This window comes from Rhinolophus sinicus, linkage group LG05, assembly GCF_036562045.2.
Source record: "Rhinolophus sinicus isolate RSC01 linkage group LG05, ASM3656204v1, whole genome shotgun sequence".
Taxonomy (NCBI): Eukaryota; Metazoa; Chordata; class Mammalia; order Chiroptera; family Rhinolophidae; genus Rhinolophus; species Rhinolophus sinicus.
The window spans coordinates 49,968,754-49,994,364 of NC_133755.1; the positions used below are offsets into that span (position 1 = coordinate 49,968,754).

The 25,611-nt window shown below is 47.5% G+C and overlaps 1 protein-coding gene across 3 annotated transcripts in view; it reads right to left on the reverse strand.

Annotated features, from left to right (window-relative positions):
* Nucleotides 1-25,611, reverse strand: part of ASPRV1 (aspartic peptidase retroviral like 1) — a 68,803-nt gene that overhangs the window by 10,669 nt on the left and 32,523 nt on the right. The gene's annotated exons all lie outside the window — the stretch shown is intronic.

Consider the following 25,611-nt stretch of genomic DNA (forward strand, 5'->3'; position numbering starts at 1 on the left):
TATATTTAATATATATTTAATATTAGTATATGGTATATAATAATTATGTGTCACAGATTTAATATCAATACATCATATATTATATACTTAATATATAAGTATATATTTATTTTTATATGTAGCTGAAACAAAATGTATTTACCACATGTAATATCACCTGATATTTTCTATTTCACGCCACTTCTTTTTCTTTTTTTAATGCTGGTAATGACACGTTAAATTAAGTTCCCAACCCGCAGATTGGTCCCCGCCCACTATTTGAAGCCTCTGCTATAGCCCGTGGGGATCACGAAGGGCTTCCAGCAGGAGAGGATTGTGATTAGAAGGGCGGGTTAGGACAGTGCTTCTCAAATGTTCTAAAGGGAAGGACCAATTTTTGGAAATTTCCAATCTGTTACGTATTTTACTCTTTAAAAATACAGTAAGAATGAACCATTAGAAAATAACAAAGATTTTTTTAAACACAAGCCCCGATTCCTATTATTAGCTTAAGTAGACACCGGGGAGTGGTGGCAGGACCGTGCTGGGAGGTGGACACCTGACCGGGGCCAGAGGCCTGAGGCAGCTTTGCCAGTCCTTTTGATGCCCCCAAGTCCTTGACAGGTGTCCACACATGCCCTGCCCATCTCTGTCCTGGACCAGTTCCAACGTGCATAGTCCGAGGGGCTTTGCTAAGGAGCAACAGATGGGAGGCAGGCTCCTGACTTGCCAACAGAGCCGGGCTGCCTGAGTTCGCATCCTGACTCAGCCACTAAGTGGTTGTGGGTCATGGATAAAGGAATTAACTTCTCTAAGCCTCCGTGTCCTCCTAGGATTGTCCTGGGAGGTTAATAAAGCAAATCCATAAAGTGGGGCTTGGCCCAGGGCTGGAATCTGGTTGACACCCCACCTAGCTCTCACGGTTATGATTCTGTTGTTGTCATGTTGTCATCTCCTATCTTTCTGGCCTCGTCCTCGCAGGTCCTTTCTGGCCTCTCACCCACTCAGCTCCTCGCTTCTTCTCTGCCTCTCACTCTCAGAAGATGGCTGGCATTCCATGTGGCAGAGAAAATAGTGTATATATGAGTGTATTATAAATTTTATTGATATAAAGGATGTTTAGCAGTTTATACATAATAATAAAACATACAGTACACTTTATTGTAAATTGCAAAGAGCAAATTGAATCTTACACATGCTTTCATTGATTTTTACCGACCTGCTGAATCCATAACTAACCTATAATTATAATTGACAAATGAGTGTAGTTCCTACATGAATACTGGTTGATATTTTTGTTTGTGCCAACTAGTAAGAAAAAGGTGAAACAGTGAAGATACATGTTGGAACTTCACTCCTTTGTCAGTGATATAAGCAACTTCTTTATGGAACCAGATAATAGTTTTTGAACACTAAAAGAACTTTTGCTTTGTTTTTCTGTGCCAGTCACAATGTAATGGCACAAATACACTTAAGTTTAATGTGCATAATTAATATTTTCTCTATAACTCATAACTCTAGACAGTCAACAAAACAATAAATTAAGCCCTGATTTGTGGGGTTTGCCAACTTCCACAGTGTAAATATTTCCACCATGGCTGATTTTAAACTATCAATATGCTGTCACTGAATTCAGAGTTGGGAAGAAGAGCACAGTAACACCTACAGTATTTCACAGACATAATAGATGGAAATAATCTTGAAAGTATAAACTATAAAATATTGTAAAATTCTCAGGAAGTGATGTTTTGAGTATTTATCTTTCTTTTTAATATAATTTATCTAATTGTAATTTTATATAATTTAATTTTTAAATAATAGCTAGGTTTAACTACCTCACAAAAGTCCTGAAAAATTGAGCAAAACACCCAAATCTGACCTCCGCCCTCCACTCTGCCTTGAAGGGGGCCCTCAAAAGGTTCTTCAAACCTGACAGCCCTTCCACTGTACACTTTCCAGCAAAACTCACAAGCAAAACTGAACGCATTCTCTTGCTCTCAAACCTGCTCCTCTCCAAGGCTGCCATCTTGGTGAAGGGTTCCATCCACCAGGAACCCAAGCCAGATCACAGCAGCACCACCCTTCAACCTTCACACCTCCTCCGGCACCAGGTCACTGCCATCTAAACCCCTGTCCACTCTGTCCCTGCTCTCTGTCCCCTGGCCTGCTCAGGGTCACACCCATCACCTCCTCCCTAGGCCCCCATGGCCTGGCACTGCTTTCCTCATGAAGCACTCTTTCTGTCCTGCTGTTGTATACTGGACAAAGTCAGGCTTCCCAGAGGCCAAGAGTCATTGTCTCTGGTCCCATTTCTCCAGAGCCCTCTCTGGCATGCCCTACACACCCAACGTCTGCTGCAGCTGCAGAACTCACTACACTTTCCTAAACACATCCGCCTCTCCAAACCCCCATGGCTTGCACATACGCACCCCTGTTCCTGGAATGCCCGTCTCCATTCAAATTCCTGCTTCACAAATCCTGAGTCATTCTTTCGGACTCACTTCAAATATTAACCCCTAGTGAGCACCCCCATCCCCAACCAGAATTCATTATCTGCTCATTCGTGCATTACTTCATTACTAGTATTTGTTTAGGGCTAACTCTGTGCCGGTCTGTGCTAGGTGCTGGGGATGCAGAAATGAGACCGGCTCTCAGAAAGCTCTCAGTCTAGTAGGGGAAACAGAACTAGGGCGATCAGCCCTCTGGTAGACAGAACTCTGCAGAGGGTGCTGGAGAAGAGCAGAAGGGAGACACCCTTACTCAAGCTCCTGGGGACTGTAGCCATTGGAGCTTTCATGGATGAGTAGGCGTTAGCGAGGAGAGAAATGGGGGAGAATGCTCCAGGCAGAGGGAGGCAGGTGCAAAGGCCCCGAGGCATGAGAGTGCAGGACGTGTTGGGAGCTACATGTGATTCAGTCTGGCTCGCCCTCGAAGGATCAAGAGGAAGGCAAGACCAGATCCAGAGTGTTTTAACTGCCACACGGAGAAAGCTTGATAAATGGTGAAGCTGGTAGTGGTGAAGGCAATGGGAGAACCGGAAATCTTCCCAGTCCAGAATCACAGGCCTTTCGGAAAGCTCCATTTGAGGAATGTAATGGAGAGATATAGGGTGAGAGGCAAGACACTGGGTTGAGATAGCGGAATCTGGATATACCCACCTAGCTCTCATGGTTATGGCTGAAGGCCACGTTCAGGGGCAGAGATGAGGAGAGCAGACAGATCAGGAGAGAGTGTAGGTGTAGAATCAGTGGTACCTGGTGACCACCTGGAGGGGAGGACTCAGGGGGCTGCCCCAGTTTCTGGCCTGGGTGACATGGAGGGTGATGGTGGCACTCTCTGGAGTGGAAACCCAAGCACTGGCTTCGTGGGGTGACTGTGAGTTCATCCTGGGACATGCTGGGTTTGAGGTACACATGGTAGGGCCAATGGACAAGTCCCCTCGCCAACTGGCTGCTGGAATCTAGACGTCAGGAAGAACTCCTGATTGAAAGATGGCATTTGAGAGTCATGAGCAAGTCAGCATTTGGGAATCGTCTCCCTCACGGAGGGAGGGAGGTGGCTGAGAGATGAGGGTCCCACACCAGCCCTGTGGGACACCAGCTTTGAAGGGGCTGGCCTTGGGTGAGGAGGCTGAGACGTGGTGAAAGAGGAAGGAAACGGAGAGCAGAATGGGGTCCCAGAAGTCAGGAGAGGAGAGTGGTTCAGGGAGGAGAGGGTGCTTAATACAGATTACGTGTGGCAAAGGTTGAGAGGTACCCAAGGATTTTAGCAACTTGGGGCTCACTGGTGGCTTTGGTGACATTGGGTGAAGGAAGAGTGGCTGGTGAGGAAAAGTGTAGGGCAGCAAAGGGACGGAGAAGGTTGGGAAGCTGGGATGACAGCCACAGGACTGTATGGGGTACAGCGGACAGTGAGCAAAGGAGTGGCTCCACAGCCCAGCTGAAAGGATTAGCTTCGGGCCGGCAGAAGAACTGCCTTTCATGGAGATGCGCAAGGAGGATGCGAGGTGGAACCAAGGCAGGTAAATATTCAGATGACAAGCCAGGAAGGCGGGTGTCAGTTGGATTATCTGGAAGGCAGATGCCAAATGGAGTCATAAGTGCAAGAGATTTAGTGTGGGGGGGGGTAAACCCTGTGAAAGAGAGGCAGAGGGAGCAGGAGGAGGCAGAGGAGGCAGGAGGATGGGCAGGCAGACCCTGATTTGGGGGAAGTGGCTGGGCCCTCATACCCATCATGCCACCGCTGGTTACAGCTGGGGGCTGAGCTGACCGTGCTTCCCCCAGCCCCTCAGTTTCCCTCTGGCAGGGAGGAAACGACTGCCATAGCAGGGGCTCCCCATCTGGTGACCTCTGATTGCTCAGATAAGTGGGATTTGGGTTGTTTGCCCAAAGTGTGGTGGAGAGGTTACGGGGCAGAGGACAGCGGGGAAGGCTTGGGACAATTCCAGGGAAAGGGAGAGGCAAACGCTGCCTGCTAGAAGCATGTGATTAGAGGCCTGGAGTTTGTAGAAGAACCAATCCCCGCACTGGGGAGCTGAGGGCAGCGGAAGGTTGTCCTGACCCAGAGCCTGGTTGGGGGCAGTGGAAGAACAGAGGCAAGAGGGGTTGGCAGGTTTGGGGAAGATGTGTCTGATGTGAAGGAAAGGGTCTGGACCTCCAGGAGAGGGAGGTGAGGACAGGCTAGGAGGGAAAGGTGCTGGGGAATCCTGTGAGGTCGGGGGCAGAGGTGGTAGGAGTTGTAGGTGAAAACTCTGGAAGGGAACAGGCTGGGATTGACGAGCGGGGATTCAGGAATTGTTTTTGAGCAGAAGCAGAACAGTTCTGGGCAATGACACATTGGATGGCGAGAGGGCAGGCAGCCCTCGGGTCAGGCTGTTCCCAGGATATGGGGTCAGGGGCTGATGGCACGTTTACATTCCTGTCACATCCCCCGCTGGCCAGCTGCCCTGCACCCACGTCTGAGACCCAGAGCAGGCCCTGGTCACATGCCTAGCAACCCCCTACCCCCATCCTTTAGGGAATTGGTAAATTTGGAAAGTACCCAAAATTACTTGAGGAAAAGATTGTAGCAGATACATACGAATTTGCCAAGGGACTTTGCTACCTGCTTCACACACTTAGAGACAGAAGCCAAGTCCATGGTTTTCTCCCTGTGATTCCATGTTTTCATTGGTAAAATGCGGGCCTTGCTGAATGAGAAAGGGGAAAGGTGTGGAGAATGAAGGAAACGTGAGCCAGAATGCCCCTCGCTCTGCCAGACACAAAGTAGGTGCTCAAAAAATAATTCACTTAATGATGGGTCCGAACGCGAAGGCCTGGCCCGGCCAAGGCTGCCTATTTAACACCCCCTCCACCCTTTCCTTGTGTCAGTGAATTCAATGAAACTGCTTTTGGGCGGAGCTACGGTCCATTTGTAGATGACCTTGGGGCCACAGGCATATGTTGCCAACTGCACATCTCAGGACACAAGGGGAAATACCTGTCCTTACTCAAAAGTTACGGGAAGTTGCTAAATGGGCCAAAAGAAGAACCAGCGGCTTGCTGCTCTCTTGTCTCCCCCCACACCCCAGCTGTTGGCTCATGGAGGGTCAAAACAGGCAAGATAAAATCTGTCCGACTCATAGCTCCAAAGAAACAGGAGTTAGCAATGTGACCCAACCGCAGTTCTGCCACACCCGGCCCCATCTCTTCCCACCATGTGGCCTGGGGAGGCCCTGACCCAGGATGGGCCACCTCTGCAGCCTGCACCCCTGCTTGTGCCAAGGTCTCCAGGCTTCCGTTTTCAGACTCTATTTTGATCTCTCATTAGTTCCAAATCTGCTTTCATTTCTGATGGTGGGCCCAGATGCTTTCATCTACTGTGACAAAAAGGCTTGTATAAGTCAGGGAGGGGTGGAAACCCATGTCCCTCCAGCCCCTGCTCTCGGCCGTGGGCTTCTCAGAGGAGCTGGGATGGCGGTTTTCCTTGGAACCAGGCCCAGCCCCACAGCACCTCACACGCTCCAATCTGAGTTTGGTGAGGCAACAAGGTGGATGGGCAGCCTTCACACTCCCCAACCCCAGGCAGTGGGGGGCCTGGAACCAGCCAGGAGTCAACTCTGGAGCCCTAAAAGGAAGCCCAAGGGAGGCTGTGGGGCCCCCAAGGAGATGGAGTCTCTTCTATCCAGGAGAGACTACAACCAAGACACGTCCCTGGATAGAAAACACATCCTTCCTGGAACCTGACACAGGGCTCTTGCCCAGCGGTGATTTTTCTTTTACTTACCAATTTTTATAAAAGTTTATTTGAGCCAAAACTGATGACATATGCCGGGGAGCAAGACCTCAAATGCTCCTTCCCACAGGTGATTTTAGATCATTTGTGAATGCTCTCCAGAATTACTTACATGAATGAATGAATGACACTGACATTGAGTCAGGCGCCTTCAAAACCTGTACCCTTCTGGGTTAAGAAAGCCCTTTCCCAGCCTTTTTCCTTTCACTTAGAGAGCCCACTTCACCCCCCCAGTGGACAACAATGGTGGACCCCCTTCTCCCTCCAGGTTCAAAGTGCCCCAGTCAGTACAGTGGTGCAATGTCTCCTTTCCACATGGGACCAGTTACCTCTTCCCCCTGCTTCATTTCCACTCTCCTCTGAGCCTGTCACTGTGCGTGCCAAGCACACCTGGAGAGTCCTAACCAAGCTCACTCTATGTGAAACTGTCTGAGGATAGAAAGTATTCGAATGCCCCCACAACACACACACACACACACACACACACACACACACACACTAAGAACAAACTGGGCAAACACGTAAGAATTCAATTTCCCCTAATCATTTATTTGTCATTATGGGATTTCTCAGTGTCTCAAAAGAAAAGGACAAACCCCAGACGTAAGTAAACAGCATAAAGGCTCTGGCAGCCAGCCTGCTGTGGGTGGGAAATCACCAGCCAGGGGAACTCTGCCCCCCCCCCCCCCAAGAGCTCTGTCATCGTTTGCAGAGGTGTCATTCCCGCTCCTCCAACCGTACTGGAAGTTGTGTAAGATGCTGTCAAAAGAGCACAGGGCTGAAAGGCAGGAACCTCAAGTTCCAAACCCACAATGGCCCCCAGGTAGCTGTTGACCTTGGGCGAACTTCTTAACATCTCTGAATGGTCCTGTTTCCATCTACAAAATGAAGGATGACCTTTAGAACTTCTGTCTTCGATTTCTACTGTACTCATGGGACCTGGCCCAGGGCTGCCTAGGAAGGGCTTCATAAGCAGACGTGGAAAGAAATGGCCCAACATGATTTTTGAGTCAATATACCCCCAAACCTGGATTAAATTAAAATTTGGATAAATAATGTACTGTTTCCCAAAAAGTTTCATCAGGAAAGTTGGACAGAATGCATCTTTGGGCGGTCACAAGATCTTGGAATTTTCTTTTCCCACAGCCAATTTTTAGACCCCGGGGTGAAGGGGAGAGAGGTGGAAATTAGAAGTAGGAGCAACTCTGTGGGGACAGTGGAGGGACCGATGTGACAGGATCACTGTGGGGGAGGCTTGTTGGTGGCACTCGGAACTGAACCATCCCAGCTGTCGTGGATCTTCTCTGGGTGGTAAGCCCCTGATATGGTTCCCAGCCCTTGGGTGGTGTGTGATGGCGGCGGCACATGTCTGCCCAGAGACCGGATGCAAGCCCAGACATTGATTCCCACAGAGGGAGCAGGACCACACTGGCCATGTGTCTGTCCCACCCCTGGAGGTCGGAGGACAGTTTTCTGTAGGGCGGGCATGCAGGCAGGGTCCTGGGCAGCAACCTCAGAACTCTGAGAAATGCTCGCTCTCACCCCCCAGAGAACTGTGCTCCCAACACTCTCTCTCCAGCTCTTCAGGATTCAGGGGACAGAGAACCTGGGAGTCTCTTCAGGGAGGGTTTCCCAGACTGGTTCTAAAGACAGTCACACACTCATCCCAGGACAGTTGCCTTCTGATTCCCTGACCCCTCGAGGGGACACAACCCAATGGGCAGGACAGCATAGCTTCAAAGCCAGGCCAGCTCCACCGTTCACCTACCTATGGCTCTGGGAACGCCACCGGCCTCTGTTTCCTCTTTCATCAAACGAAAACAATAGGACCAACCCAACAAGTAGTTATGCGGATTAAATGAGATAAATACACTGGCATGGAGAGCACTTAGCTCCTCTTTAGCATGAGCTATTATACTGAGCTTCGAAAAACCTTTCACAGATTAGACCAACAAGCCTCTCCTTGTCGGGTCACATGACTAGAAAAGGCCAGGAACTCCAAAATAAAAGAAACCCTGACCCTCCCAGAAAGTGGCCGACTCTTAGGACTGTAAGTGCCTGTGGCTTCTTTGGAGATTATGGAACCCAACCCCTCATTGCACAGCTGAGGAAGCAGGCTCAGAGACAATGGCTGACATGCCTGGGGCCACACTGCAGGTTTGTGACAGTATTTTGACAAGTGGACATACATTCCAATTTTTTCTCAGGGTGACCAGACTATTTTCTCAGATATTAATTTGTGTTTAGATGGTTGCGTTTTTCCTTTCCCTTCCCATTACAGGGTCTTGGATCGACTGTCCTCTTTAAGTGTTAGGGCCAGACAGAAGCCACCCCCAGGCTCTTCTCTCCTTTATTTCTGTTTTCTGGAGCCTGGCTCCTGGCAGACTCCGAGGGGAGTGTCTTGAAGACCCCCTGGGAGGGAGGAAATGAGAGGGAGCAGAGAGAGGGAAACCTGGGAGTGGGGAAAGGATTGAGACCTCCAGGGAGGGGCATGCCTCAGAGTGTGGAGGCAGGCCTCAAGCGTGGACTGGAGGCAGAGCCTGAGCCTCCCAGGGCACGGGGCCCATGAGAGTGGACAGCCCACAGAAGTGCCCCTTTCCTGGGCAGCACCATAAGCCTCCTGGATTCTGGGGTGACCCTTCCGAAGAGGGGGCCGATAATGACCATGATGGAATTTCCTCCCTGTCAGGCAAGATGGGAGCTCAGGGTTCGAACTAAATTAATTTCAGGAGCATTTCTTGTCCCTTGCGATGGTGGATTGAGATTCATACTGTCCACGTAAGGCACTGCTCGGTCCCCTTCGTGACATCGTTCCCTATGACCGTATCACTCACTTGTACGGTGCTTTACAAAGCACCTTCACAATCGTCCATTCAGTCCCTGAGACTGCCTGTTAACCAAATGAAAAACAAGAACTCAGGAAGATGGACCAACTGGCTCAAGTTCACATGGGTAGTAAGACAATTAGGATGGAACTCCAGTTCTCCTGACGTCTAGACAGTGCTCTTTACAATACGCCACTGCCCACCCTGCAATGCTCTTGGTACACAGCTGGCCTCCTGCTCTCTTGGAGAGCACACCTTGCTGTCATCCAGGTTCCCCAGCTGGGGCGGCCTCCAAGGGAGCTTCTGGCAGCCTGCCCTCCCAGTGCCCTTGCCTTAGTGAGTACAGGATGCAGTAACAGCTTTCTAGGTGCTCGCCTGACACTGTATGTCAGCCTGAATGGAAGCTGACGGCCTAGACATTGTTCAAACTCATATAGATGACTGGGAAATCAAAAACAAAACGAACAACTGCCCACCAAACAGATGGAAAAATCAGTAAACCCACTAGCAATTAAGAAATGCCCACAAATTACCTTGTTGTTGCTGTTATGCCTATTCGGTTGTCAGTCTTTTTTCCCCTAGAGTATTGGTAGGAGTATAAATTGATACAACTGTTACACACACACACACACACACACACACACACACACGCACACACATCAAAAGCCTTAAAAGTATTCACATCCTAAATACAACATAGTATCTTGGATTGGACAGTAGTAAGAAAAACTACTGAAAGCCAAATAAAACCTGGAGTTTTTTAATAGTAGCAAACCAATGTTAATTTATTAATTTTGACGAAGATACTCTGGTGAGGTAAGATATTAACATTAGAGGAAGCTGGGTGAAGCCTATATGGGAACCGTCTCTACGATCTTTGAAATTTTTCTGTAGATCTAAAATTATTTCAAAACAAAAGGTTTACTTTTTTAAATGTTCACATTCTTGACCCACAATTTCACTTCTAAGAATTTATCTCAAAACTTATCAGAGATGTAGATGGACATTTACGTACAAAGACATTGCACCACTTATGATAAGCACAAAAATGTGGAAATTACCTACATGTCCATGAATAGCAGATTGATTAAGTAAGTTGTAATGTATCCAAGGATGATAGTGTGGTCAGAAAGAATCACATTATAATATTTATTGACATGGAAAATGCTTACAATAGAAGGTAAAATGAAAGAATTAGGACACAAAACTATATATATTTTGAGCTCAATATAATTTTTTAAGTGATGTACATAAGCAAACAAGCAGGAAATACACCACTATGTTAAAGGTAGTTATTAATGGGTCATACAATTAGAGTGAATCTTTTCTTCTGAATACATTTATATGTTTTCTATAATGAATATATGTTTTGTTTATAATCAGGGGAAAAAGGTATCAAAAATCCCCAATTCATTGCAGTTCCTCAAAAATTTAAACACAGAATGACCCAACAATTCCACTACTAAGTTTATACTCAAGAGAATTGAAAACATATGTCCACACAACAAAACTTGTGTGTGAATGTTCAGAGCAATATTATTTATAATAGCCAAAAAGTAAAAATAATCCCCATGTCCATCAGGATAAACAAAATGTGGTTTATCCATACAATAGAATATGATTCAGCAATAAACAGGAATGAAGTACTGATATATGCTTCAACATGAATGAACCTTGAAAACATTATGTCACGTGAAAGGTGCCAGACACAAAAGGCCACTTATTGGATGAGTCTATTCATATGAAGTGTACATAATAAGTAAATACATTGAGACAGAAAGTAGATTACTGGTTGCCAGGGGCTGGGGGGTAGGGAGTGACTGTTAATGGATACAGGGTTTCTTTTTGGAGTGAAAAAATGTTCTTGAATTAGTGATGATGGTTGCATAACCTTGGAATATACTAAAGATCATTGAATTAGACACTTTAAAGTGTGAATTTTGTGGTTTATAGATTATTATTCTCTCAACAACAAAAAAAAAAAGAGGAAAAAAAAATTCCCCTACCCAAATGCCACATTTCACTGCTTCTCATAATTTTCTTTTTTTTTTTTAAATTATAATATATGGTGATGGAAAGAGAACTGACTCTGGGTGGTGAACACATAATGTGATATACAGATAACGTTTACAGAATTGTACACCTGAAATCTATGTAACTTTACTAACAATTGTCACCCCAATAAACTTTCATTTAAAAAAAATTGTTTTCCTTACTTTTAAATGATGCTTAGGCTAGTAGAGGCCAGCTGCCCCCCTCCCCACCCAAGCCAGGCCCCTGGAGGCAGAGCAGGCAGCCATCTGTTTACATGGTGGATGGAATCCTGGGAAGGTGTTTGTGATGGAACTCTCCCCTCAATCGGTACCTTCCTTCCCCACCAGTCCCTTCCCTCCCTCCCTCTGGTACTAGAGTTACACTGCCCAGGGGGCCCCCACAACAAAGAGCTAATCTTTAGAGTCACCCTTTCACATAGATGCTCTGTCCTATTAAATCTCCCCTATAAAATACAAGTTTTTTGGAATTTTAAAATTACTCCATGTGGGAATTGATTGGAGCCTTCTAACATATAGCTGGCTAGAAGGGAAGGAGACACAGGACAGCCAAGCTTTAATAGGGGCAAAGGGAGAGGAGAGGTACCTTTCGAAATGGACGAGTCTTGGTGCGGTATGATGGCTCTCGCACGAGGAATCCTCAGTATGAAGACAAATATGCTGACTTACCAGTCCTGAGAAGGTAGGCCTACTTCTCACCCTTATCAGGCCTAGTGCTGGTCCCTGGGAGCTATTAGGCCTCTGAAGCATGACCCCCTCAGGCCTGGAGGCCTTCATGACATCCTGAGTGGATGATATTGTGGCAGTAGAATACTGGGAGCAGAAAAGGGGAGAGAAGAAGGTCCCTCCCCCAAGCCCTTCCCTCCCACAGCTCCACAGAGGGCTCAGTACGTCAGGATACTGGGCAATGCTCAGTAGTCATGTTTTTAGTTTGTTTCTGTTGAGCCTCTTGGTCTACTGGAAATCCAAGGTCTCCTAGCAGCCTTCCTAAGAACATGTAGTAAGTCTTCACTTAACGTCATCAATAGGTTCTACAACTTTAATGAAATGACATATACCAAAACCAATTTTACCACAAGCTAACTGATGTAAACAAGAATTAAGTTCCTACAGCATTTTATCAACATTAGAATGAAACAATGCTGAATAAAACAACGTTATTTAAGGACCTGCTGTATTTCCTGAAGGATTGGGCCAAGAGTAAAGAGTCAATTTGTTTGAGTTTACTTTGAAAAAGCAAAAGGCAGAAGCAAATGAAAATTTAAAAACTTGCCTTAGCTTCTATTCTGCAGGGTGAAACTAGGACTACTCAGAGAGATGACTACCATGTCTAGAGTTCTGCAATTTAAAAAGATGGAAAGGGGATTCAGGTCCAGTTTGATCTAGCTTCCATGTCTGGGCTCTCTCTCTCCTTCCTTCCCTCCCTCTCCTTCTCTCTCGTTTGGATTTGAACCTTGCGACAGAGAGCTAATAAACCGAACTCTTCAGTTCCTGACACTTGATCACTATTGGTTCATGCAAACCCCCCTCTTGTTTTATTACCCAAGTTCTTCCCACTTCACCACACCACCTTCCCCCTGCCAAGGATTATGCCTCATATGTGTGTGACAGGGTCTGGCCTCTCACTAACAGGCACTTCAGATATTTGGGAGAGTCAAGCCTTGGGTTTCTTTGTCTCCTGGAGGATTAAAATCCAGTTTGACCTGGTAAACTTTTCCAAGTGACTCTCTAGCACTGCCAATAATTGGCCAAGCCATCAGCCCTGTTATGGGCTCAGCTCTGGGCTGGGCTGAAATGTGGAATTAATAAGAAGAGAAAGACCCAGGCTCTAACCTCAAGAAGTTTAAAACTCATACATACATCCACTCAACAAATATGTGCCAGGTCCAGAGATAAAAAGATGAATGCAACAGTTAGTGTCCCCAGAGAGCGAAAGCCTACTGGAGGAGAAGACAATTAAGCAATTAGACCCATGTCACAAGTCTGTGAGAGGGGAGATACAGGGAAGCCAGGCAGACAACGGAGCGCAGGCCTGGGCGTGGCTCGGACAGTAACATTAATCCAGAAGTCATGAAGAAATATAAATCGATACATACAGTTGTTTCTGCTCATCTGTCTCAGCATCATAAAATAACTATGGTGGGATTTTCATCAGATTTGGCGGGGTAGTGAGGGATGGCCATACTTAACATGCAGACTTTATGGCATGCAGTAAATTAAATGTGGGGAGCATAAGGGGACACTTCAAAGAAGGAAGCAGTCACACTAGACTAGACCTGTGGAGACTGGGGTTAGGGGAGGCCGGCCCGAGTGTCCAATGGACACAGAGGACCCCCTATACAGAGGCCTTCACTGGAGAAGACAAACAGGGCATCTAATATGAATCCCAACCAAAAACAGTGCAGGCTGCAGTCCTAGCGAGGCTGCTTCCCACATGGGTAACTTGACACGTGGCCAGGATAAGTGGCACTGGGGGCAGTTTAGCCATCAGTGGTGACTGGTCCTCCCGAGTAGCTCAGCTGCCCAGCAGTTGAGAAGGCAGCAGCGGGCACCCCTCCGAGCCCCAGGCAGAAACTAGTGGCCCAGGATGGAATCTGCCCACTGGGGGCTCTCCCCTGGGTTAGGTGAAAGCCTCCCAATCAGCAAGTCCTTATGAAGACACCTAAAAGGTTCTTTAACTCAGGCCTGCGTCCCCAGCACAGCTGTACTGTAGGAGGAAGCCACGTTTGGAAGTGGAATGGCAGTTTCCCAGACCTCATCCATGCAGCAAACACAGGAGGTGTCAGGGGTCCTGACATTAGTCCCCAGCCCCTTCTCACTTGGAGCCTGGGGACCATTTGACCCAGATGATGAGGGACAGCAGAACCCCGTTCTGGGGGCCTCACTGCTGGTCTCATGCTGACTGACTGTTTGGGGCCCCAGCGGCCGGTGTCCCTCTCACTGGGAGCCAGGAGAGTGGGAAGGGACTGTAAGGTCACTCAGTGGGGAAGACTCATCCGAGCTGGAGTGGAAGAGGGGTCCCCATTGGGCAGTGCCGAAACACTGCGTAGCACCATTCTCCTCCCACCCTGCCAGCTGCAGATGGCACAGGGTTGGGGCGTGGCAGGGAAGGGGATACAGCCATGGACAAGAGGTTTAAAAACCCCTGCCACAATAGTGAGGATGTGGAGAAATTGGAACCCTTGTGGATTGCTCGTGGGATGTAAAATGGTGCAGCCAGCGTGGAAGACAATGTGATGGCTCCTCAAACAGTTAAACATAGAATTATCAATGATCCAGTAATTCCACTTCCGAGTATCTACCCCCAAAGAACTGAAAGCAGAGACTAAAACAGGTATTTATACACCAATGTTTATAGCTGCATTATTCACAATAGGCAAAAGGTGCAAGCAACCCAAGTGTCCATGGACAGGTAAACAAATGTGGTCTATACATTCAATGGACTATTATTCAACCTTAAAAGGGAAGGAAATTCTGACACATGGTACCACACAAATGAACCTTGAAGACATTGTGTCAAGTGAAATAAGCCAGACACCAAAAGACAGTGTATGATTCCACTTATCTGGGGTACTTGGACTAGGCAAATTCAGAGACAGAGTAGAATGGTGGTTGCCAGCACCTGGGAGGGGGGATGGGAGAGAGGACGGTGAGTTATTGTTTAATGGACATAAACATTCAGTTTGGAATGATGAAAAAGTCCTGGAAATGGAGAGTGGTGATGATCGCAGAACAATGTGAATGTACTTAATGCCACTGAGTTGTACACTTAAAAATGGTTAAAAAGGTAGATTTTGTTATGTATCTTTTACCAGTTTTTTGTGTGTGTTTTTAATCTGCCACATGGAACTTACAATGCAGAGACACAGACCTGGCGAAGAGCTCATTAACAAGGAGCAGCGTTAACTCTCCCCACCTCAGAGCAGGGGTGGGGTGGTAGGAGGGGGTGAAGAAGGGTCCCCCACGTGTGCAGGCAGGGGGTGTATGGGAAATCTCTGAAACTTCTTCTTAATTTTGCTGTCACCCTAAAACTGTTGTAAAAATATAGTCTTTAGGAGGGGAAAAAAAAAGGTCACCACTGCTTAAAAACATGTTCTTTTCTAAACCGATGCCTTCCTTCTCTAAAATGATTGCTGAGAGAAGTTGCCGTGAAGAGTAAGCAGCAGGGACCACTTTGCAGGAGAGGGCCTCTGGGTACTTCGCAGGCAGGCACCGGCTTTGTGAGGAGGGCGCCGTGAATGGCAGGGACCTGAGGAACAGATCAGCCCGAAGGGTAGGGCTCTCAGAGCCCTTGTGGCCCTTCCCCTGGGCTGGGGTGCTCAGACATCGGATCTCTGGCTCCATCTCCTCCAGAGGGCAGGGCTCTTGGCTGAGTCACCTCTGGTCTTGCCCACGGTGGGTATGGAAACGGCGCCCGATTTTGGCCTTGGAAACCTTGGCTCCACGTCCCGGCTCTGCCCTTTATAAGACACTTAACGTCCCAGCCTGTTTACTTAGCTGTAAAATAGAGATAACCTGACGCCACCCAACCTCCCAGGATATGATGTGCATGACACAAGCAAAGTGCCAGGCACAGAGGGGGCACGCACAGGGAGCTTTAGTGTTCCAGCCCGAAAGCTCAGGAATGGGGGCTGTGGGCCCCAGCTGTGCCTGGGAGGCCTCAGGGTGGGGCCCTGAACCCTCAGACCTGCCCGGCTGGCCTGGCCAGTCCCAGTGTTTGCTTGGGGTGCAGAAGGGGTACCTCATGCACAGCCGCCCCCACAGCAAGAGGCCTGGGAGAGCACTGGAGTGATGAGACCTCAGATGCCTAAAAATGCTTTGGAGCCGAGTCATGGTTTCAGGAGCTGGTTTTTGAGGGAGGAGGCCCCAACCCACCACCCCTAGGAGCTCTCCCCAAACCCCATCTCCACATGTGACAGTTCTCTGCCTTCCACACTGGGCTGCAACTTCTTGAAGGCAGGAACTCAACTAATCATCGCTACTCCCACAGCACACAGAGATCAGTAACTGTGTGATACATCGGTAGTGGTGGTAGTGCTGGTAGTGGTGACAATGATGGAGACGGTGACAATTATAGCAGCTATCTGGGTACATGGCCCTTACCACAGGCATGGCACCTTCCCAAGTGCCTTGCTTTAACTCTGAATCTCACAAAAGTTCTATTTTTGATAGGTGTGTACTATTGCCATGGTCCTTATTTTTAATGAAGGGACTGAGGTGCAGAGAGTAACGTGCCAAAGGTCACACACACAGTGGCAGAAGCAGGAATTGAACCCCAGTGCGTCCGTCTGCCCTTTAACCGCTAGTCCAAAGTGCTTGGGCAAAGGAGCTTAGCTCCCTGCTGACTCCTCATTCATGGGAAAGGGAACATCTATGAAGGGACTTGAGAATCCTCAGGCCACTTTCCTAGGCAGGAGCTGCAGTGCCCTCTGTGATGTCCCTGGCAGAGAGGCCATGCCAAGGCTGTGCAAACCTTCCCTTGACAGGGCAGACACAGGGCATCTTTCTCAGATGGAACCCAGACCTGCTTCCCTCTAATGGGACCCGCCCTCTGGACATACAGAATTCTCCCCTCCTTCACCCTCAGGGGCTCTTCAGGTATCTGAACTCACCTTTCTGCTCCAGGCTGATGGTCCCTGCCTCATCACCCACTGCTCCGTCCCTAGATTCTGTCCCTCGTGGTGACATGCCCTGGACGTTTCCGACCTGGTAGTCTCTGGGACCGTGCCCCACACTGGACATCCATGAGGAGTGGGGAGTGGAGATGAGCTGTGTTCCCTGCTTTGTCCTAGGACAATGCCTCTTCTGAGCCCCACACTCCTGATTGACATGGAGCCTGTGGAAAATCAGCCCCCTGGGGCCCCACAAACCCACCTCTGGAGCCCCCATTGTGTACTTGGATGACAAATTTTGTTGAACCCAAATATAAAATGTTGTATTTTCCCTTGTAAAATTCCCTCTCTTTTTTTTTCCCCCCACCCTGACAAGACTGGTTTGAATCCTGACTTTGTCACTCCAAAGCCATTTCACTTGTCTCTCCCAGGGCTGTGTCATCTGCAGCCTAGAGAAACCTACCTGTAGGATCTTTATTGATTTTTAAAAATAAAAATTTTTGCTGGACAGGACAGGTTTCAGTTTCCTCGGGTGTGTTTAAATCTAGGGCTAATACATGGATTTGTCCCCTGCAGTGCTGATTCGGAGGCATGAGTCAACCCGGATGAGCGCCTTTGGGGAACATGACGGGTGGACGCTGCCCCGGGAAGGGGTGGAGGGGTTCCACTAACATCCCCTCTACTATAGGGAGCTACATGTCACCCCATGTGATCTTTGTTACTTCCCCCCACCCCCGCCCCAATTTAAGGACTAGTCTCAAGGGAGGTAGAATTGGCAACAAATGAGAATTGGGAGCTTTTTCTTTCTCTCTGACATTAACACCCTGTGCCTCGCCCTAGCAAAGGGCCTGCGTTTGTACTGTTCATCCTCTTGCTCGAAACAGATTTCAATAAGGAAGCCGATGAGCAGCCTCTGTGCTGGCCGGGCTGCGTTTACAACCACTGATCATTCTGGACTTTGGTCCTTCTGGATATTCTGACATAAATGTATCACACACAAGCTCTCACATACATGTGAAAAACCAGTACGGTCACTGAAAATTTAAGCTCATCTGTCTTCGTTTGCTGCTGTCCCCCTCCTTCTCCCTTTTAAAATCATCTGTGATTTCATCATCAAAATCTAATTTCCACTAGTTAGAATGTTTAAGCTTGGTAGTTTTTCTCTACCCCTGACATTATTATATTCCTACTGAAAAATATAATTCCATTAGGCAGCTTCTTAGAACCACCACGAGGCCAAGCCCTGTTCCCTTTCTGGCCTTGGGGATACATCGAGGAATGGTTCTGCAAACATCTGAAATCTCTTCACAGACTCCTGATGTTACCTTAGTTTATTATTGTTATTGTCCCCCATTAGGAGAAATGTTTTCATCATTTGTAAATATCCACAACAGAATGTGTAATGTATTACGCATGCGTAGTATATAATAACCTACTGGTAAGACAGAAACCTCCTGGGGGTGTGACACATCTCCAACCCCACTGCCTTCTAATTAACACTTTCTCAGACGCCCAAATATTCAGTGACTTTGTCCTGCCCTCTGGTCACTTAGGCCACGCCACCCAGGCCTGCCATCCCCAGGGAGTGGCCAGCTCAGAGTCCCTTCTCTGCACCTACCTTCAGGGCACCAGGGAGCTACTATCAGCAATCTTTCAGGCTGAAAAGGATTTATTCACAAGTTCACTGGTGAACCAAGGACTCCAGCAATAAGGACGGGTTTATAAGCTGTGAGGCAGACTAAGGCAGGGGGGTGGGGGCCTTGAACCTGAGATCAGTGTGCTTCACACCCATGAAGGGTATGGCGAGCCCTAATCAGAAGCAGCTCAATATCTCATGTACCCAGAATCACTTTGGCTCCCACGAATTACTTTTCCTGAAAAGTACAACTTCAGTTGCCAAAACACAGTTTTCACCACTTTAAAGGGAAATCGTACTACAATGTGGCCTGTGGTTCCCTAATACCTTAAAAAAACACATTCTTTTCCACTGAAATGGTCACCGTTCTGATCATTCTGGGCATTCCCTATGGACCCAGAAAATCACGTGATTGTTTCCTTCTCATCGGTTCTCTGTCCTTCCCTGCGGCCTTCGAGTTCCTGTTATCTACGTGTCCGTCTCTGAAAACCACCTACCGCCACCGCGCTTCCAGGCCATTTCTTTTCTTCTGCAGTGGGTTGGGAAATGAGGGAGCTACTCTCGTTGGATTAGTGTGCTAATAAGTAAGTGTGACCAGAGTTTGAGGCCCTCAGAGGGATAAAACACCTGGTTTAGATGCTGGGATTTTGATGTAGCTATTTCTGCAGGTTCTGTTTTTAATAACTCCCAATTGAGGGCTAAAGCCCAAAGGGAGGCACGGCTCCAAGACTTAATCCCACCTGGAATGCTCCTTCTATGTATTTATCATCCGTCCTCTAACTGGGAAGCTGTTTCCACTGTGGGGCTGCATGCAGGCGCTTCGTGTTTTGCTCTTCCTTTTTCTGTCATTCGTAGCCCGACAGGTGAGCCCCACAGGTGAGCCCCACAGGTGAGCCCCACAGGTGAGCCCCACTGGTGAGCCCCACAGGTGAGCCCCACAGGTGAGCCCCACAGGTGAGCCCCACTGGTGAGCCCCACTGGTGAGCCCCACAGGTGAGCCCCACTGGTGAGCCCCACAGGTGAGCCCCACAGGTGAGCCCCACTAGACCTGGGAGCTTCGACTCCATGAGGAGCCTCATCAAGAGGGCTGAGGTGCTCAGCCCCACGCACCTGACGTGGAGCGGCATCTTTCTCTCAGGTGTCTGGAGTACTTTAGAGACTTCAACCTCCTTGCACAGCACCAGACAGCACCTGTGAGCACGGCCACCTTACGACACAACCAGCTGGGGCCCTGAGAGGACTTGGCAGAGCACCACCAGGTACGCCCCCACCAGGAGCACACAGCTGCCGGGGCCATCATCTGCCAGCTCTTCAAGGAACCCGGAGGGTGACACCTGGACAGGGCCACTTGGCCTGTGTTTGGAGTTGTTCTGAGCAGCAGTGATTTCACTCTGCATTTTTCACCCTGTGGGTTGTGACCCATTACTGAGTTGCGAAATCAGTTTAGTGGGTCACAACCGGCATTTTTCTTTAAAAAATAAATAGAACAGAATGGAAAATATCCAAGTGCATCATGCATAGTGAGGGTAGGCATTATTGTTACAAAATGTTTGCTTCGGGTTTATGTGTCTATATGCAGGCATGTGTGGTGGCTGGGACGTGACACACATTTCCACAGGGAGTGGTGGTCAAGAAAGCCTGAAACGCAGTTAGCAAACACACATCCATCCTGCGGCTGCGTCTTCCTGAGACCCGTCCTTGCCACCTCCACCCCCGACTGGGAAGCCCAGTGGAATCTGTTCAAGGGCCCGAAAACGGGCCTCACCTGGAAGGCACAGGCGTTGAGGAAGCCTTCCTGGAGGAAGTGGGGCTTTGCTGTGGCATGAGCAGGAGCGGAGAGAGAGGGCAGCAGAGCAGAAGGCACGGGCCCTGTCTTGTCTTGGGGCAAGAAGCAGTGCTGCAAACGAGGGCTGGGAGAGGCCTGTGCGTCAGCTGTAGATACATGCCTTCTTGGGAAGGCAAATCAAGGGGCTGAGGCTAGAGCAACGGGAGAAGGAAAACGCACTGGATTTCAAAGACCTAGTTTCAAAGTTACCTTTGGAGAGCACTTGATAGTGAGGCATCGAGTGGGGTGTCAGGCCCCGTGCCCATGTCTCTCTCTCTCACTGATCCAGTAAATGCAACCTAATAGTGCCTGCTTTTCTTTTGTTAATTTAAATTTAACTTTAAATTAATTAAAATGAAAAATCCAGTTCCTCGGTTACACTAGCCACATTTCCAAGACTCAAACGCCACATGTGGCCAGTGGCTTTCATGTTGTGTAGCACAGATAACATTTCCATCAATGCAGAAAGGTCTGCTGGACAGCGACTAAGGCAACATCTTCCATTATTCCCATTACACTTGTAGTTCTAAGTGCAAACGCTTCTGGGAGAGATACTGAAATGGCTCAAATTCTTACCAAAGCGTAACGGGTTGATCTCAAGAGCCTGGAGAGCCTAAGATGCCACCCACCGGAGGCTGATATGTGTGACCGCCTGGGGTGAAGGGATGTCAGAAGATAAGACACTGCCCCTAACCAAACGTGCCATCTGCGGGTACTGATGGGTGGGATTAAGCTCCTCCATCAGAGAATACAGAAAACTTTGAGAACTGTGAGGAAAAGAAGTGACTCAGTTATTATTCACCTTCAAGTGGGAAGACTGATTTCATTCCCCAACGGTCCTCAGCAAGGGGGTCCTTACGTGAGAAACAAGTGCTTCTCTCTTTCTGGAGAGGGAATAAGAAGTGGATGAAGACCTTCCCAGAGGTGGATGCTTCTGAACTTGGCCCTCTCCTGTCCTCTACGTTCGCTCTATGACCAGGCTCATGGCTTTATCTACCTCCTGCACACCAAGGACTCCCTGAAAATCACGACATGCCCAGGCCTAGAGATCCAAATACTAACTTGTTATTTCCACCAGGAGCCTCCACTCAACAATCCCAAAAGGAATGATAACAATCTCTGGCCCACCACTCCCCGCCCCCTTCCAGTATTCCCCGTTCTGGCTCCTCCTCCACCTGCTCACCCTGTCATCCAGGTCACCCTGTGAGTCACCCCAGACTCCTCCCCCACTTCCTCGCTCCCCTACCCAAGGCCACCACAGCTTGGCCATCCCTCCACTCTACCTTGAGTCTGCCCAGCTCGCTCCTCTCTAGCCCTCACTATTGCAGGGCCACCCACTGGCCTTCTGGCTTCTAGTCACAACCACCTCCAGCCCAATGGTTCTAAACCATGGATAAGCCACAGAATGACGTGGAGTTTAAAATCTAGACTCTGACTCAGTATACCTGGCCAGGTTGAGCATATGAATTTTGCGAAAGTGCCCCAGGTGATTCTGATGTGTACCTTTCATTAAGAACCACTGCCTCCTCCTCCTCATTATTTATAACAAAAACAACAATTAACATGTTTTGTGCACTTATATGTACTGCCTCATGTAATCTTTGTGACAACCCTGTGAGGTAGGAACTGTCAACTACTCCCATTTTACAGTTGTTAAAACTGAGGCACAAAAGTCTCATGGCTAGTAAAGGGGTGGGCTGACACATGACCCACCACTCCGAACCATGCTGCTCCCCCCACTACTGTACAGACTTGACAAGTGGCTCCTTCTTAACATCCTTTGAGGACAGTTCTAGAAAAAGATGGCAACTTGGGGACATATTCACGATTTCCCTCTCCATCCAACCTCCCACCAACAGCTTCTGAACTCTAAGAGAAACACCTGGATTGGGGTGGTGATTACATAGTGTACACTTCTGTAAATATTCACTGATACGGGTACTTAGGATTTGTGACTTTACTGTATATTTACTACTCATCGATAAAAAAAGATGCTGAAAAAGTCACTCAAATAAGAAAGAACCTAACTAATGTGAATTAGGGTAAACATGCATGCACAAAAGCAACTAGGAAAAAGCCATCACAATGCTGGCAGGTATGAAGGATTCTTTCTGGAATAACACATTTAAGAACAGACTAAGAAGAGATCCCCAGAGCTAATCCGTAGGAAATCCTGAGACGAGAACAGAACTTGGAGAAAACACTGGCTGGGGGTAGGGTCCCCTGCAAGAGGGACAGGAAAACCCCAGTATAAGCTGGCTTGGCTACAGTGGGGGGTATATGGCTGGGTGCTGTAACAGCCACGGCAGCAGGGACACCGGGGCTCTAAGCGTCCACAGGACTGCCCAGGCCAGAGGCTGGGGGAACTCCAGGTGAAGGTCAATGAGGTGAGGGGCTTCTTCCTAAACATGCCATGTGATGTCTGCACCAAGGACAAAGTCCAGCCCCATCAAATCCAGCTTCTGACATGTGTGGTGCTTACGAATACAAAGGGCCCCACTGGAGTCACCTGTTTCCAGCTCCCACAGTGCAGTCCAAGGGATCAGGGCTTGACCCAATGATTTTGAAGTCCATCCTAAAAGAGCCAAGAAAATTCTGAGAAAAAAATAAGTGCGATGAAGTACACTTTACCCAAGCACCTATTAGGATGTATTTAAAGAAAACATGATCAAAGTAGATGGTACTGGAATAGGAACAGACAACTCACCGGAACAGAGCAGACCAGATACACATGGAAACATCAGGAGGGCGAGGGTAGATATTTTAATTGGTGACTTCAGAAAAAAAGGTTAAATCCTTAACTGTCACAATTCCCCAAAATACCACAATGTCCATCTAGATTAAGATTTAAACGTAGAAAACAAACACACAGAAAAACTAAGAAAGTATTATGAGAGCATTTATGTGAATACACAATTCTGTAGCAGAAAAAGCCTTTTTGAGCCTTACACAAAGACAGAAACCAGGCCAGACCTGGAAATCCAAATACCTCCAAGTTGTCTCCACCAGAAGCGTCCACCAACAATCCAAAGGGAATGATAACAATCTCTGCCCCTACGCCCCGCCCCCTTCCTATATTCCTGATTCTGGCTCATCCTCCACCTGCTCACCCTGTCCGGTCAGCACCCTGTGAGTCACCCGAGACTCCTCCCCGACTTCCTCACTCCCTGACCCAAGGCCACCACATCTTGGCCACCCCTCCACTCCAGCTTCAATCTGCTCAGCTCGCTCCTCCCCAGCCTGGTCCTGACTTTGGGCCTCGTCCTGCCACCCCAGTACCAGCGCAGGGGCCACCCATGGGCCTGTCTGCGTCCAGTCCTGGCCACCTCCAGCCCAGTGGTTTGGAAAGCCTAGGTGGACTACCTTGGTTACGTGGGCATTGCAGACTTATGAATGCTTGAATAGTGGACAAAACTAAGTGGCAAATGACAATTTAAGATAAAATATTTGTAATATAAGGAAGACAAAGAGTTAATAGCCTGAATATCAAGTACTCATAAATCAATAAGATAAAAAGAATAAGACACACTAAATAATAAAATACTGCACAAAGGAAATGGGAAAAAGAAAATAATATACTACTAGAAAACTAGATAAAGCACATAAACAATTTGTCAAAAAATAATTACAATAACTAACTGGCTTATAAAAAAATGAGTCTAAGTAATAAAATAATAAAAAGAAAACCAAAATAAAACAGCAACAATGAAATATTTTTGCTTATCAAATTTGCAATTAAACAAAATTAATACCTAGTGTTGGGAAAGAGATACTCTCATAGGACAAGTGATAAGAGCCTACATTGACACATCCTTTCTGGAAGACAATTGGGCAATATGTATCAAATCAGTCAACGTATGCACATTCTTTGATCTAGCAATTTTACTTAAAAACTATATCCCAGAAATAAAAATAAGGATGTGCACAACTGTTAGTAACCTAAAGGGGCAATAAATAAGGGACTAGTTAAAATCATGGTAGGTATACAGTAAAATACAAGACATACGTAAGAAGTTTATCAAGGAAAACTGTTCGCAATTTATTACTAAGTATAAAAAGCAAGTCACAGAAAAATAGGTATAATAATTTATGTAATAAAATGTGTATATGTACATATATATGGAGATATATATGTGTACATATATATGTACATATGTACACATATATATGGAGAAACAGAGAAAGAGATCTTAGAGGATATAACCAAAATAGTAACAATATGCATCTGACAAGCGTATGATTTTTTTCCTCTTTGTGTTTCCAACTTCTTTCACAAGAAACACAGAGGTATGATGCGGACCACCTGGTGGGGAATCCTGTCCAGAACTGCTGTTTGCTTTGAGCATCCACGTCCCATATATGTGACATATATGATATTTCTTGTGCTGCTGTTTAATTTTTCCAACTTAATCTTGTCGCCCCAATTCTCTATAAACTGTGGGTACAGTCTGTGCCTTATTGCTTATGTGTTCCTCTCAATGGCCAGTACACAGCAAGTTCTCAGCAAATGGCCCAGGAAAGATGTGTCATTTCTGTGCCTGTGCCCCTGTGGGCTGCCTGAGCATGGGCTGGTTGGCTCCACAGGTGTGGCATCCAAGCCCAGTTCCAGGTCAGGCTGGAGGCTGTGTATTGTGGGCCACCTGTCAATCTGGTCCTATGAAGATGCCCATTGTTGCTGCTAATTATTATTGAGTGATGGGGCTGTTTGTTCAAAGCATAGGTTACTGCCCCCACACCCAGAGGCAAAGCCAATTCTATGGCATCCTATAATTAATGAGCTATTAAGTATTTCCAATGGTGTGAAGTTGGCTTTGATCCAGCAGATCCCTTCCCACGTCTTCTGCCACCCTCAGCCCATTTACAACTTCCCATCTTGGCTGGTAGAGGCCTCCTTCGGAGTACCCCCTTCATCCAAACTATGGGTCTAGTCCAAACAGCCCTGGGTCCCAAACAGCCTGACTCACCAGCATCTCCTTGCCCTCCTGGATGATAAAGTTTGCTTTCATGTCTAAGCAAATCTCCTACCCCAAAGCATCTCAGACAGTAGGCCCAGAGACCTAAACGGCCCTAAGAGAACACTAGGAATGACAGAAGATTTTTTTCATGCAGATTCAACAAGTAAATTTTCATGGTTGTCCATAATGTCTACAATCAGTACTTACTTCAGTTACACCCTCTGGAGAAAAAAATTACAAAAGCCATCAGAAATGGAGAAGTCAGAATCAGGGAGAAAAGACCGATCAAACGCCTTTTTAATTTTTTCTCCTTGTATAGATATAAACCATCCTTGGTGCTTCCAAGGTTCTAGAAGAAGCAGAGGGAGGAGAGAAGTCCTGGAGCACTTGCCATGAGCACATGGGAGAGGCTATATGGAGACCAAGTCTAGAGTGCCACCGCCGCAGGAACCTTG